The sequence below is a fragment of the Heptranchias perlo genome, unplaced genomic scaffold (genome assembly GCF_035084215.1).
Source record: "Heptranchias perlo isolate sHepPer1 unplaced genomic scaffold, sHepPer1.hap1 HAP1_SCAFFOLD_318, whole genome shotgun sequence".
Classification (NCBI taxonomy): Eukaryota; Metazoa; Chordata; class Chondrichthyes; order Hexanchiformes; family Hexanchidae; genus Heptranchias; species Heptranchias perlo.
In genome coordinates, this window is record NW_027139330.1 from 305,743 (window position 1) to 320,701 (window position 14,959).

Genomic DNA, 14,959 nt, shown 5'->3' on the forward strand with positions numbered 1-14,959 from the left:
TCCCCCCAGTGTTTCACTCTCTCTCTCTCCCCCCAGTGTTTCTCTCTCTATATTCCTCCAGTGTTTCACTCTCTCTCTCTCTCCTCCCCCAGTGTTTCTCTCTTTCTCTCCCCCCAGTGTTGCTCTCTCTCCCTCTCTCCTCCCCCACTGTTTCTCTCTCTCTTTCCCCCCAGTGTTTATCTCTCTCTCTCCCCAGTGTTACTCTCTCCCCCCCAATTTCTCTCTCTCTCTCTCCCCCAATTTCTCTCTCTCTCTCTCCAGTGTTTCTCTCTCTCTCCTCCCCCCAGTGTTCCTCTCTCTCTCTCCCCTCAGTGTTTCTCTCTATCTCCCCCCAGTGTTCCTCTCTCTCTCTTTCCCCAGTCTCTCTCTCTCTCTCCCCCCCAGTGTTTCTCTCTATCTCCCCCCAGTGTTTCACTCTCTCTCCCCCCAGTGTTACTCTCTCTCTCTCCGCAGTGTTTCTCTCTCTCTCCTCCCCCCGTGTTCCTCTCTCTCTCCCCAGTGTTTCTCTCTCTCCCCCCAGTGTTTCTCTCTCTCTCGCTCTCCCCAATGTTTCTCTCTCTCTCTCCCCACAGTGTTTCTCTCTCTCTCTCCCCCCCAGTGTTTCTCTCTCTCTCTCCCCCCAGTGTTTCTCTCTCTCCTCCCCCCTGTGTTTCTCTCTCTCTCTCCCCCCAGTGTTTATCTCTCTTTCTCCCCAGTGTTACTCTCTCCCCCCCAGAATTTCTCTATCTCTCTCCCCACTGTTACTCTCTCTCTCCCCCGAGTGTTTCTCTCTCTCTCTCTCCCCACAGTGTTTCTCTCTCTCTCTCCCCCCCAGTGTTTCTCTCTCTCTCTCCCCCCAGTGTTTCTCTCTCTCCTCCCCCCTGTGTTTCTCTCTCTCTCTCCCCCCAGTGTTTATCTCTCTTTCTCCCCAGTGTTACTCTCTCCCCCCCAGAATTTCTCTATCTCTCTCCCCACTGTTTCTCTCTCTCTCCCCCGAGTGCTTCTCTCTCTCTCCTCCCCCCAGTGTTTCTCTCTCTGTACCCCCAGTATTTCTCTCTCTCTCCTCCCACAGTGTTTCTCACTCTCTCCTCCCTCAGTGTTCATCTCTCTCCACCCAGTGTTTCTCTCTCTCTCTCTCCCCACAGTGTTTCTCTCTCTCTCTTTCTCCCCCCATTATTTCTCTATATCCCTCTCTCCCTCCCCCCAGTGTTACTTTCTCTCTCTCCCCCAGTGTTTCTCTCTATCTCCCACAGAGTTTCTCTCTCTCTCCCCCCAGGGTTTCTCTCTCTCCACCCAGTGTTTCTCTCTCTCTCTCTCCCCAGTGTTTTTCTCTCCCCCCCAGTGTTTCTCTCTTTCTGCCCACAGTGTTTCTCTCTCTCCCTCTCCCCCAGTGTTTCTATCTCTCTCTCCCCCAGTGTTTCTCTCTCTCTCTTTCACCTCCCAGTGTTTCTCTCTCTCTCCCACCAGTTTTTCTCTCTCTCTCCCCCCAGTGTTTCTCTCTCTCTCCCCCCCCCCAGTGTTTCTCTCTCTATATTCCTCCAGTGTTTCACTCTCTCTCTCTCCCCTCAGTGTTTCTCTCTATCTCCCCCCAGTGTTCCTCTCTCTCTCTTTCCCCAGTGTCTCTCTCTCTCTCTCTCTCTCCCCCCAGTGTTTCTCTCTATCTCCCCCCAGTGTTTCTCTCTCTTTCCCCAGTGTTTCTCTCTCTCTCCCTCCAGTGTTTCACTCTCTCTCCCCCCAGTGTTTCTCTCTCTCCACCCCCCAGTGTTACTCTCTCTCTCTCACCCCAGTTTCTCTCTCTCTGTCTCTCTCTCTCCCCCGAGTGATTCTCTCTCTCTCCCCCCAGTGTTTCTCTCTCTCCCCCCAGTGTTTCTCTCTCTCTCTCCCCACAGTGTTTCTCTCTCTCTCTCTCTCTCCACCCTGGTTTTTTTTCTCTCTCTCTCCCCAGTGTTTCTCTCTCTCCCCACAGTGTTTCTCTCTCTCTCTCTCTCTCCACCCTGTTTTTTTTTCTCTCTCTCTCCCCAGTGTTTCTCTCTCTCCCCCCAGTGTTTCTCTCTCTCCCCCCAGTGTTTCTCTCTCTCTCTCTCCCCACATTGTTTCTCTCTCTCCCCCCCCAGTGTTTCTCTCTCTCTCCACCCCCCAGTGTTTCTCTCTCTCTCTCCCACCAGTGTTTCTCTCTCTCTCTCTCCCCCCAATGTTTCTCTCTCTCTCTCCCCCCAGTGTTTCTCTCTCTCTCTCTCTCCCCCCAGTGTTTCTCTCTCTCCCCCCAGTGTTTCTCTCTCTCTCTCCCCACAGTGTTTCTCTCTCTCTCTCTCTCTCCACCCTGTTTTTTTTTCTCTCTCTCTCCCCAGTGTTTCTCTCTCTCCCCACAGTGTTTCTCTCTCTCTCTCTCTCTCCACCCTGTTTTTTTTTCTCTCTCTCTCCCCAGTGTTTCTCTCTCTCCCCCCAGTGTTTCTCTCTCTCCCCCCAGTGTTTCTCTCTCTCTCTCTCCCCACATTGTTTCTCTCTCTCCCCCCCCAGTGTTTCTCTCTCTCTCTCCCACCAGTGTTTCTCTCTCTCTCTCCCCCCAATGTTTCTCTCTCTCTCTCCCCCCAGTGTTTCTCTCTCTCTCCCTCTCCCCAATGTTTCTCTCTCTCCCCAGTGTTTCTCTCTCTCCCTCACACCCCAGTGTTTCTCTCTTTCTCCCCCAGTGTTTCCCTCTCTCTCTCTCTCTCCCTCCAGTGTTTCTCTCTCTCACCCCAGTTTCTTTCTCTCTATCTCTCTCTCCCCCGAGTGATTCTCTCTCTCTCCCCCCAGTGTTTCTCTCTCTCCCCCCAGTGCTTCTCTCTCTCTCTCTCCCCCCAGTATTTCTCTCTCTCTCTCCCCACAGTGTTTCTCTCTCTCTCTCTCTCTCTCTCCACACTGTTTTTTTTTCTCTCTCTCTCTCCCCAGTGTTTCTCTCTCTCCACACTGTTTAACTCTCTCCCCACATTGGTTCTCTCTCTCCCCCCCCCCCCCACAGTGTTTCTCTCTCTTTCTCCCCCAGTGTTTCCCTCTCGCTCTCTCTGTCTCTCCCCCCAGTGTTTCTCTCTCTTTCTCCCCCAATGTTTCCCTCTCTCTCTCTCTCTCCCCCCAGTGTTTCTCTCTCTCCCTCCAGTGTTTCTCTCTCTCTCTCTCTCTCCCCAGTGTTTCTCTCTCTCTCTCCCCCCAGTGTTTCACTCTCTCTCTCTATCCCCAGTGTTTCTCCCTCACCCCCCCAGTGTATCTCTCTCTCTCCCCACAGTGTTTCTCTCACCCTCACCCCCCAGTGTTTCTCTCTGTCTCTCCCCCCAGTGTTTCTCTCTCTCTCTCCACCCTGTTTTTTTTTCTCTCTCTCTCTCCACAGTGTTTCTCTCTCTCTCTCCACCCTGTTTTTTTTTCTCTCTCTCTCTCCACAGTGTTTCTCTCTCTCCCCACATTGTTTCTCTCTCTCCCCCCCCCCAGTGTTTCTCTCTCTCCCCCCCCCCAGTGTTTCTCTCTCTCTCTCCCCCAGTGTTTCTCTCTCTCTCTCTCTCCCCGCAATGTTTCGCTCTCTCTCTCCCCAGTGTTTCTCTCTCTCTCTCCCCCCAGTAATTCTGTCTCTCTCCCCAGTGTTTCTCTCTCTCTCTCTCCCCCCAATGTTTCTCTCTCTCTCTCCCCACAGTGTTTCTCTCTCTCTCTCTCGCCACCCTGTTTTTTTTTCTCTCTCTCTCTCCCCAGTGTTTCTCTCTCTCCCCACATTGTTTCTCTCTCTCCCCCCCCCCCCAGTGTTTCTCTCTCTCTCTCCCCCAGTGTTTCTCTCTCTCTCCACCCCCCAGTGTTACTCTCTCTCTCTCTCCCCCCAGTATTTCTCTCTCTCACCCCAGTTTCTCTCTCTCTCTCTCTCCCCCGAGTGATTCTCTCACTCTCCCCACAGTGTTTCTCTCTCTCTCTCTCTCTCTCCACCCTGTTTTTTTATCTCTCTCTCCCCCCCCCCAGTGTTTCTCTCTCTCTCTCCCCCAGTGTTTCTCTCTCTCTCCACCCCCAGTGTTTCTCTCTCTCTCTCTCTCCCCCAATGTCTCTCTCTCTCTCTCTCCCCAGTGTTTCTCTCCCTCTCCCTCCAGTGTTTCACTCTCTATCCCCCCAGTGTTTCTCTCTCTCTCTCTCTCTCCCCAGTGTTTCTCTCTCTCTCCCTCTCCCCAATGTTTCTCTCTCTCCCCAATGTTTCTCTCTCTCCCCACAGTGCTTCTCTCTCTCCCCCAGTGTTTCTCTCTCTCCCCCAGTGTTTCTCTCTCTCTCTCTCCCCCCCACCAGTGTTTCTCTCTCTCTCTCTCTCTCTCTCCCCACAGTGCTTCTCTCTCTCCCCCAGTGTTTCTCTCTCTCCCCCAGTGTTTCTCTCTCTCTCTCCCCCCCCACCAGTGTTTCTCTCTCTCTCTCTCTCTATCCCCAGTGTTTCGCTCTCACCCCCCAGTGTATCTCTCTCTCTCCCCACAGTGTTTCTCTCTCTCCCTCACCCCCCAGTGTTTCTCTCTGTCTCTCCCCCCAGTGTTTCTCTCTCTTTCTCCCCCAGTGTTTCCCTCTCGCCCTCTCTCTCTCTCCCCCCAGTGTTTCTCTCTATCTCCCCCCAGTGTTTCTCTCTCTCCCTCCAGTGTTTCTCTCTCTCTCTCCCCCCAGTGTTTCTCTCTCTCTCTCTATCCCAAGTGTTTCTCCCTCACCCCCCCAGTGTATCTCGCTCTCTCCCCACAGTGTTTCTCTCTCTCTCCACCCCCAGTGTTACTGTCTCTCTCTCCCCCCAGTATTTCTCTCTCTCCCCCCAGTGTTTCTCTCTCTCCCCCCAGTGTTTCTCTCTCTCTATCCCCAGTGTTTCTCTCTCTCCCCCCCAGTGTTTCTCTCTCTCTCTCCCCCAGTGTTTCTCTCTCTCTCCACCCCCCAGTGTTTCTCTCTCTCTCTCCCCCCAGTGTTTCTCTCTCTCTCCCCCCCAGTGTTTCTCTCTCTCTCTCCCCCAGTGTTTCTCTCTCTCTCCACCCCCCAGTGTTTCTCTCTCTCTCTATCCCCAGTGTTTCTCTCTCTCCCCCCCAGTGTTTCTCTCTCTCTCTCCCCCAGTATTTCTCTCTCTCTCCCCAGTGTTTCTCTCTCTCTCTCTCTCCCCCCAATGTTTCTCTCTCTCTCTCTCCCCAGTGTTTCTCTCTATCTCCCCCAGTGTTTCTCTCTCTCCCTCCATAGTTTCTCTCTCTCGCCCCCCAGTGTTTGTCCCTGACACCCCAGTGTTTCTCTCTCTCTCTCCCGCCAGTGTTTCTCTCTCTCTCTCTCCCCAGTGTTTCTCTCACTCTCTCCCGCCAGTGTTTCACTCTCTCTCTATTCCCAGTGTTTCTCCCTCACCCCCCCAGTGTATCTCTCTCACCCCCCAGTGTTTCTCTCTCTCTCTCCCCCCTGTGTTTCTCTTTCTCCCTCCCCCCAGTGTTTCACTCTCTCTCTCCCCCGTGTGTTCCTCTCTCTCTATCCCTCCAGTGTTTCACTCTCTCTCTCTCCTCCCCCAATGTTCCTCTGTCTCTCTCACTCCAGTGTCTCTCTCTCTCTCACACCCCAGTGTTTCTCTCTACCTCCCCCCAGTGTGTCTCTGTCTCTCCCCAGTGTTTCTCTCCCTCTCCCCCCAGTGTTTCACTCTCTCTGCCCCCAGTGTTTCTCTCTCTCTCCCCCCAGTGTTTGTCCCCCCCCCCAGTGTTTCTCTCTCTCTCTCCCCCAGTATTTCACTCTCTCATCCCCCCAGTTTCTCTCTCTCTCCCCACAGTGTTTCTCTCTCTCTCTCTCTCTCCACCCTGTTTTTTTATCTCTCTCTCCCCCCCCAGTGTTTCTCTCTCTCTCTCCCCCAGTGTTTCTCTCTCTCTCCACCCCCAGTGTTTCTCTCTCTCTCTCTCTCCCCCAATGTCTCTCTCTCTCTCTCTCCCCAGTGTTTCTCTCCCTCTCCCTCCAGTGTTTCACTCTCTATCCCCCCAGTGTTTCTCTCTCTCTCTCTCTCTCCCCAGTGTTTCTCTCTCTCTCCCTCTCCCCAATGTTTCTCTCTCTCCCCAATGTTTCTCTCTCTCCCCACAGTGCTTCTCTCTCTCCCCCAGTGTTTCTCTCTCTCCCCCAGTGTTTCTCTCTCTCTCTCCCCCCCCACCAGTGTTTCTCTCTCTCTCTCTCTCTATCCCCAGTGTTTCGCTCTCACCCCCCAGTGTATCTCTCTCTCTCCCCACAGTGTTTCTCTCTCTCCCTCACCCCCCAGTGTTTCTCTCTGTCTCTCCCCCCAGTGTTTCTCTCTCTTTCTCCCCCAGTGTTTCTCTCTATCTCCCCCCAGTGTTTCTCTCTCTCCCCCCAGTGTTTGTCCCTCACCCCCCAGTGTTTCTCTCTCTCTCTCCCCCCAGTGTTTCTCTCTATCTCCCCCCAGTGTTTCTCTCTCTCCCCCCAGTGTTTGTCCCTCACCCCCCAGTGTTTCTCTCTCTCTCTCCCCCCAGTGTTTCTCTCTCTCTCTCTATCCCAAGTGTTTCTCCCTCACCCCCCCCAGTGTATCTCGCTCTCTCCCCACAGTGTTTCTCTCTCTCTCCACCCCCCAGTGTTACTGTCTCTCTCTCCCCCCAGTATTTCTCTCTCTCTCCCCCACAGTGTTTCTCTCTCTCTCTCTCTCCCCCGAGTGATTCTCTCTCTCTCCCCCCAGTGTTTCTCTCTCTCCCCCCAGTGTTTCTCTCTCTCTATCCCCAGTGTTTCTCTCTCACCCCCCCCAGTGTTTCTCTCTCTCCCCCCCCAGTGTTTCTCTCTCTCTCTCCCCCAGTGTTTCTCTCTCTCTCTCCCCCCAGTATTTCTCTCTCTCTCCCCAGTGTTTCTCTCTCTCTCTCTCTCCCCCCAATGTGTCTCTCTCTCTCTCTCCCCAGTGTTTCTCTCTCTCTCCCTGCAGTGTTTCTCTCTCTCTCTCTCCCCAGTGTTTCTCTCTCTCTCCCTGCAGTGTTTCTCTCTCTCTCTCCCCCCAGTGTTTCTCTGTCTCTCCCTCTCCCCAATGTTTCTCTCTCTCACCAGTGTTTCTCTCTCTCCCCACAGTGTTTCTCTCTCTCCCTCACACCCCAGTGTTTCTCTCTGTCTCTCCCCCCAGTGTTTCTCTCTCTTTCTCCCTCAGTGTTTCCCTCTCTCTCTCTCTCTCCCCAGTGTTTCTCTCTATCTCCCCCAGTGTTTCTCTCTCTCCCTCCATAGTTTCTCTCTCTCACCCCCCAGTGTTTCACTCTCTCTCTCCCGCCAGTGTTTCTCTCTCTCTCTCTCTCCCCAGTGTTTCTCTCACTCTCTCCCGCCAGTGTTTCACTCTCTCTCTATTCCCAGTGTTTCTCCCTCACCCCCCCAGTGTATCTCTCTCACCCCCCAGTGTTTCTCTCTCTCTCTTCCCCCTGTGTTTCTCTTTCTCCCTCCCCCCAGTGTTTCACTCTCTCTCTCCCCCGTGTGTTCCTCTCTCTCTATCCCTCCAGTGTTTCACTCTCTCTCTCTCCTCCCCCAATGTTCCTCTGTCTCTCTCACTCCAGTGTCTCTCTCTCTCTCACACCCCAGTGTTTCTCTCTACCTCCCCCCAGTGTGTCTCTGTCTCTCCCCAGTGTTTCTCTCCCTCTCCCCCCAGTGTTTCACTCTCTCTGCCCCCAGTGTTTCTCTCTCTCTCCCCCCAGTGTTTGTCCCCCCCCCCCCAGTGTTTCTCTCTCTCTCTCCCCCCAGTGTTTCTCTCTCTCTCTCTCCCCCCAGTGTTTCTCTCTCTCTCTCTCCCCCCAGTGTTTCTCTCTCTCTCGCTCTCCCCAATGTTTCTCTCTCTCCCCAGTGTTGCTCTCTCTCCCCACATTGTTTCTCTCTCTCTCTCTCTCTCTCCCCCCAGTGTTTCTCTCTCTCTCCCCCCAGTGTTTCTCTCTCTCTCCCCCCAGTGTTTCTCTCTCTCTCTCTCCCCCCAGTGTTTCTCTCTCTCTCGCTCTCCCCAATGTTTCTCTCTCTCCCCAGTGTTGCTCTCTCTCCCCACATTGTTTCTCTCTCTCTCTCTCTCCCTCCCACCAGTGTTTCTCCCTCTCTCCCCCAGTGTATCTCTCTCTCTCTCCCCCCAGTGTTTCTCTCTCTCTCTCCCCCCAGTGTTTCTCTCTCTCCCCCAGTGTATCTCTCTCTCTCTCCCCCCAGTGTTTCTCTCTCTCTCTCCCCCCAGTGTTTCTCTCTCTCCCCCCAGTGTTTCTCTCTCTCTCTCCCCCCAGTGTTTCTCTCTCTCCCCCCAGTGTTTCTCTCTGTCTCTCACCCCAGTGTTTCTCTCTCTACCTCTCTCCTCCCCCACTGTTCCTCTCTCTCTCTCCCCCAGTGTGTGTGTCTCTCTCTCTCCCCCCAGTGTTTCTCTATCTCCCCCAGTGTTTCTCTCTCTCTCCCCAGTGTTTCTCTCTCTCTCCCTCCAGTGTTCGTCCCTCATCCCCCAGTGTTTCTCTCTCGCCCTCCAGTGTATCTCTCTCTCTCCCCCCAGTGTTTGCTCACTCTCTCCCCAGTGTTTCTCTCTCCCCCCAGTGTTTCTCCTCTCTCTCCCCAGTGTTTCTCTCACTCACCCCCCCGCCTAGTGTTTCTCTCTCTTTCCTCCCCCCAGTGTTTCTCTCTCTCTCTCCCCCCAGTTTTTATCTCTCTCTCTCCCCCCACTGTTTCTCTCTCTCTCCTCCCCCCAGTGTTTCTCTCCCTCTCTCCCCAGTGTTTCTCTCTCCCCCCAGTGTTTCTCTCTCTCTCTCTCCCCAGTTTTTCTCTCTCTCTCCCTCCCCAGTGTTTCTCTCTCTCTCCTCCCCCCACTGTTTCTCTAATTCTCTCCCCCAGTGTTTGCTCACTCTCTCACCCCCAGTGTTTATCTCTCTCTCTCCCACCAGTGTTTCTCTCTCTCTCCTCCCCCCAGTGTTTCTCTCTCTGTCTACCCAGTGTTTCTCTCTCTCTCCTCCCACAGTGTTTCTCTCTCTCTCCCCCAGTGTTTCTCTCTCTCTCCTCCCACAGTGTTTCTCTCTCTCTCCCACAGTGTTTCTCTCTCTCTACCCCCAGTGTTTCTCTCTCTCTCTCCCCCCACCAGTGTTTCTCTCTCTCTCTCTATCCACAGTGTTTCTCTATCACCCCCCCCCAGTGTATCTCTCTCCCTCCCCACAGTGTTTCTCTCTCTCCCTCACCCCCCCCCCCAGTGTTTCTCTCTGTCTCTCCCCACAGTGTTTCTCTCTCTCCCTCACCCCCCCCCAGTGTTTCTCTCTGTCTCTCCCCCCAGTGTTTCTCTCTCTTTCTCCCCCAGTGTTTCCCTCTCTCTCTCTCTCTCTCCCACCAGTTTTTCTCTCTCTCTCCCCCCAGTGTTTCTCTTTCTCTCTCTCCCCCCTGTTTTCCTCTCTCTCTATCCCTCCAGTGTTTCACTCTCTCTCTCTCCTCCCCCAGTGTTTCTCTCTTTCTCTCCCCACAATGTTTCTCTCTCTCCCTCTCTCCTCCCCCAATGTTCCTCTCTCTCTCTCTCACTCGTGTCTCTCTGTCTCTGACACCCCAGTGTTTCTCTCTATCTCCCCCCAGTGTTTCTCTGTCTCTCCCCAGTGTTTCTCTCCCTCTCCCTCCAGTGTTTCACTCTCTCTGCCCCCAGTGTTTCTCTCTTTCTCCCCCCAGTGTTTGTGCCTCACCCCCCAGTGTTTCTCTCTCTCTCTCCCCCCAGTGTTTCTCTCTCTCTCTCTCCCCCCAGTGTTTCTCTCTCTCTCTCCCCCCCCAGTGTTTCTCTCTCTCTCCGCCAGTATTTCACTCTCTCATCCCCCCAGTGTTTCTCTCTCTCTCCACCCCCCCCCCACTGTTTATCTCTCTCTCCCCCCAGTGTTTCTCTCTCTCTCTCTTTCTCCCCCCAGTGTCTCTCTCTCTCTCTCTCTTTCCCTCCCACCAGTCTTTCTCCCTCTTTCCCCCAGTGTTTCTCTCTATCTCTCGCCCCAAGTATTTCTCTCTCTCTTTCTCCCCCCAGTGTTTCTCTCTCTCTCCCCCACAGTGTTTCTCTCTCTCTCTCTCTCCCCAGTGTTTCTCTCTCTCCCCCCAGTGTTTCTCTCTCTCTCCTCCCCCCAGTGTTTCTCTCTCTGTCCACCCAGTGTTTCTCTCTCTCTCCTCCCACAGTGTTTCTCTCTCTCACTCCCCCAGTGTTTCTCTCTCTCTCCCCCCCCACCAGTGTTTCTCCCTCTCCCCCCCCACCAGTGTATCCCTCTCTCCCCACAGTATTTCTCTCTCTCTCCCCAGTGTTTCTCTCTCTCTCTCTCTCCCCCCAATGTTTCTCTCTCTCTCTCTCACCAGTGTTTCTCTCTCTCCCCACAGTGTTTCTCTCTCTCCCTCACACCCCAGTGTTTCTCTCTGTCTCTCCCCCCAGTGTTTCTCTCTCTTTCTCCCTCAGTGTTTCCCTCTCTCTCTCTCTCTCTCTCCCCAGTGTTTCTCTCTATCTCCCCCAGTGTTTCTCTCTCTCCCTCCATAGTTTCTCTCTCTCGCCCCCCAGTGTTTGTCCCTGACACCCCAGTGTTTCTCTCTCTCTCTCCCGCCAGTGTTTCTCTCTCTCTCTCTCCCCAGTGTTTCTCTCACTCTCTCCCGCCAGTGTTTCACTCTCTCTCTATTCCCAGTGTTTCTCCCTCACCCCCCCCAGTGTATCTCTCTCACCCCCCAGTGTTTCTCTCTCTCTCTTCCCCCTGTGTTTCTCTTTCTCCCTCCCCCCAGTGTTTCACTCTCTCTCTCCCCCGTGTGTTCCTCTCTCTCTCTCTCCCCAGTGTTTCTCTCACTCTCTCCCGCCAGTGTTTCACTCTCTCTCTATTCCCAGTGTTTCTCCCTCACCCCCCCAGTGTATCTCTCTCACCCCCCAGTGTTTCACTCTCTCTCTCCCCCGTGTGTTCCTCTCTCTCTATCCCTCCAGTGTTTCACTCTCTCTCTCTCCTCCCCCAATGTTCCTCTGTCTCTCTCACTCCAGTGTCTCTCTCTCTCTCACACCCCAGTGTTTCTCTCTACCTCCCCCCAGTGTGTCTCTGTCTCTCCCCAGTGTTTCTCTCCCTCTCCCCCCAGTGTTTCACTCTCTCTGCCCCCAGTGTTTCTCTCTCTCTCCCCCCAGTGTTTGTCCCCCCCCCAGTGTTTCTCTCTCTCTCTCCCCCCAGTGTTTCTCTCTCTCTCTCTCCCCCCAGTGTTTCTCTCTCTCTCGCTCTCCCCAATGTTTCTCTCTCTCCCCAGTGTTGCTCTCTCTCCCCACATTGATTCTCTCTCTCTCTCTCTCTCCCCCCAGTGTTTCTCTCTCTCTCTCCCCCCAGTGTTTCTCTCTCTCTCTCCCCCAGTATTTCACTCTCTCATCCCCCCAGTGTTTCTCTCTCTCTCTCCCCCCAGTGTTTCTCTCTCTCTCTCCCCCAGTATTTCACTCTCTCATCCCCCCAGTGTTTCTCTCTCTCTCTCCCCCCAGTGTTTCTCTCTCTCTCTCTCCCCCCAGTGTTTCTCTCTCTCTCGCTCTCCCCAATGTTTCTCTCTCTCCCCAGTGTTGCTCTCTCTCCCCACATTGTCTCTCTCTCTCTCTCTCTCTCTCCCCCCAGTGTTTCTCTCTCTCTCTCCCCCAGTATTTCACTCTCTCATCCCCCCAGTGTTTCTCTCTCTCTCTCCCCCCAGTGTTTCTCTCTCTCTCTCTCCCCACATTGTTTCTCTCTCTCTCTCTCTCTCTCCCTCCCACCAGTGTTTCTCCCTCTCTCCCCCAGTGTATCTCTCTCTCTCTCCCCCCAGTGTTTCTCTCTCTCCCCCCAGTGTTTCTCTCTCTCTCTCCCCCCAGTGTTTCTCTCTCTCCCCCCAGTGTTTATCTCTCTCTCCCAACAGTGTTTCTCTCTCTCCCTCACCCCCCAGTGTTTCTCTCTGTCTCTCACCCCAGTGTTTCTCTCTCTACCTCTCTCCTCCCCCACTGTTCCTCTCTCTCTCTCCCCCAGTGTGTGTGTCTCTCTCTCTCCCCCCAGTGTTTCTCTATCTCCCCCAGTGTTTCTCTCTCTCTCCCCAGTGTTTCTCTCTCTCTCCCTCCAGTGTTCGTCCCTCATCCCCCAGTGTTTCTCTCTCGCCCTCCAGTGTATCTCTCTCTCTCCCCCCAGTGTTTGCTCACTCTCTCCCCAGTGTTTCTCTCTCCCCCCAGTGTTTCTCCTCTCTCTCCCCAGTGTTTCTCTCACTCACCCCCCCGCCTAGTGTTTCTCTCTCTTTCCTCCCCCCAGTGTTTCTCTCTCTCTCTCCCCCCAGTTTTTATCTCTCTCTCTCCCCCCACTGTTTCTCTCTCTCTCCTCCCCCCAGTGTTTCTCTCCCTCTCTCCCCAGTGTTTCTCTCTCCCCCCAGTGTTTCTCTCTCTCTCTCTCCCCAGTTTTTCTCTCTCTCTCTCCCTCCCCAGTGTTTCTCTCTCTCTCCTCCCCCACTGTTTCTCTAATTCTCTCCCCCAGTGTTTGCTCACTCTCTCACCCCCAGTGTTTATCTCTCTCTCTCCCACCAGTGTTTCTCTCTCTCTCCTCCCCCCAGTGTTTCTCTCTCTGTCTACCCAGTGTTTCTCTCTCTCTCCTCCCACAGTGTTTCTCTCTCTCCCCCAGTGTTTCTCTCTCTCTCCTCCCACAGTGTTTCTCTCTCTCTACCCCCAGTGTTTCTCTCTCTCTCTCTATCCACAGTGTTTCTCTATCACCCCCCCCCCAGTGTATCTCTCTCCCTCCCCACAGTGTTTCTCTCTCTCCCTCACCCCCCCCCCCCCCAGTGTTTCTCTCTGTCTCTCCCCACAGTGTTTCTCTCTCTCCCTCACCCCCCCCCAGTGTTTCTCTCTGTCTCTCCCCCCAGTGTTTCTCTCTCTTTCTCCCCCAGTGTTTCCCTCTCTCTCTCTCTCTCTCCCACCAGTTTTTCTCTCTCTCTCCCCCCAGTGTTTCTCTTTCTCTCTCTCCCCCCTGTTTTCCTCTCTCTCTATCCCTCCAGTGTTTCACTCTCTCTCTCTCCTCCCCCAGTGTTTCTCTCTTTCTCTCCCCACAGTGTTTCACTCTCTCTCTCTCTCTCTCACTCGTGTCTCTCTGTCTCTGACACCCCAGTGTTTCTCTCTATCTCCCCCCAGTGTTTCTCTGTCTCTCCCCAGTGTTTCTCTCCCTCTCCCTCCAGTGTTTCACTCTCTCTGCCCCCAGTGTTTCTCTCTTTCTCCCCCCAGTGTTTGTGCCTCACCCCCCAGTGTTTCTCTCTCTCTCTCCCCCCAGTGTTTCTCTCTCTCTCTCTCCCCCCAGTGTTTCTCTCTCTCTCTCCCCCCCCAGTGTTTCTCTCTCTCTCCGCCAGTATTTCACTCTCTCATCCCCCCAGTGTTTCTCTCTCTCTCCACCCCCCCCCACTGTTTATCTCTCTCTCCCCCCAGTGTTTCTCTCTCTCTCTCTTTCTCCCCCCAGTGTCTCTCTCTCTCTCTCTCTCTCCCTCCCACCAGTCTTTCTCCCTCTTTCCCCCAGTGTTTCTCTCTATCTCTCGCCCCAAGTATTTCTCTCTCTCTTTCTCCCCCCAGTGTTTCTCTCTCTCTCCCCCACAGTGTTTCTCTCTCTCTCTCTCCCCCCAGTGTTTCTCTCTCTCTCTCCCCAGTGTTTCTCTCTCTCCCCCCAGTGTTTCTCTCTCTCTCCTCCCCCCAGTGTTTCTCTCTCTGTCCACCCAGTGTTTCTCTCTCTCTCCTCCCACAGTGTTTCTCTCTCTCACTCCCCCAGTGTTTCTCTCTCTCTCCTCCCACAGTGTTTCTCTCTCTCTCCCCCCCCACCAGTGTTTCTCCCTCTCCCCCCCACCAGTGTATCCCTCTCTCCCCACAGTGTTTCTCTCTCTCCCTCAGCCCCCAGTGTGTCTCTCTGTCTCTCCCCCAGTGTTTCTCTCTCTCTCCTCCCCCAGTGTTTCTCTCTTTCTCTCCCCCAATGTTCCTCTCTCTCTCTCACTCCAGTGTCTCTCTCTCTCTCTCCCCCCACTGTTTCTCTCACTCTTCCCCCCCCTAGTGTTTCTCTCTCTCTCTCCCCTCAGTGTTTATCTCTCTCTCTCCCCAGTGTTTCTCTCACTCTCACCCCAGTGTTTCTCTCACTCTGCCCCCCAGTGTTTCTCTCTCTCTCTCCCACCAGTTTTTCTCGCTCTCTCCCCCCAGTGTTTCTCTTTCTCCCTCCCCCCAGTGTTTCACTCTCTCTCTCTCCCCGCTGTGTTCCTCTCTCTATCCCTCCAGTGTTTCACTCTCTCTCTCTCCTCCCCCAGTGTTTCTCTCTTTCTCTACCCCCAATGTTTCTCTCTCTCCCTCTCTCCTCCCCCAATGTTCCTCTCTCTCTCTCACTCCAGTGTTTCTCTCTATCTCCCCCCAGTGTTTCTCTCTCTCACTCCCCCAGTGTTTCTCTCTCTCTCTCTCCCCCCAGTGTTTCTCTCTCTCTCTCCCCCCAGTGTTTCTCTCTCTCTCTCTCTCCCCAGTGTTGCTCTCTCTCCCCACATTGTTTCTCTCTCTCTCTCTCCCCCCAGTGTTTCTCTCTCTCTTCCCCCCCCCTGTTTATCTCTCTCTCCCCCCAGTGTTTCTCTCTCTCTCTTTCTCCCCCCAGTGTTTCTCTCTCTCTCTCTCCCTCTATCCCTCCCACCAGTGTTTCTCCCTCTCTCCCCCAGTGTATTTCTCTCTCTCTCCCCCCAAGTATTTCTCTCTCTCTTTCTCCCCCCAGTGTTTATCTCTCTCCCCCCAGTTTTTCTATCTCTCTCTCCCCCCAGGGTTTCTACCTCTCTCCCCAGTGTTTCTCTCCCTACCTCTCTCCTCCCCCACTGTTTCTCTCTCTCTCTCCCCCAGTGTGTGTGTCTCTCTCTCTCCCCCCAGTGTTTCTCTCTATCTCCCCCCAGTGTTTCTCTCTCTCTCCCCAGTGTTTCTCTCTCTCTCCCCAGTGTTTCTCTCTCTCTCCCTCCAGTGTTTGTCCCTCACCCCCAGTGTTTCTCTCTCTCCCTCCAGTGTTTCTCTCTCTCTCCCCCCAGTGTTTCTCTCTCTCCCTCCAGTGTTTCTCTCTCT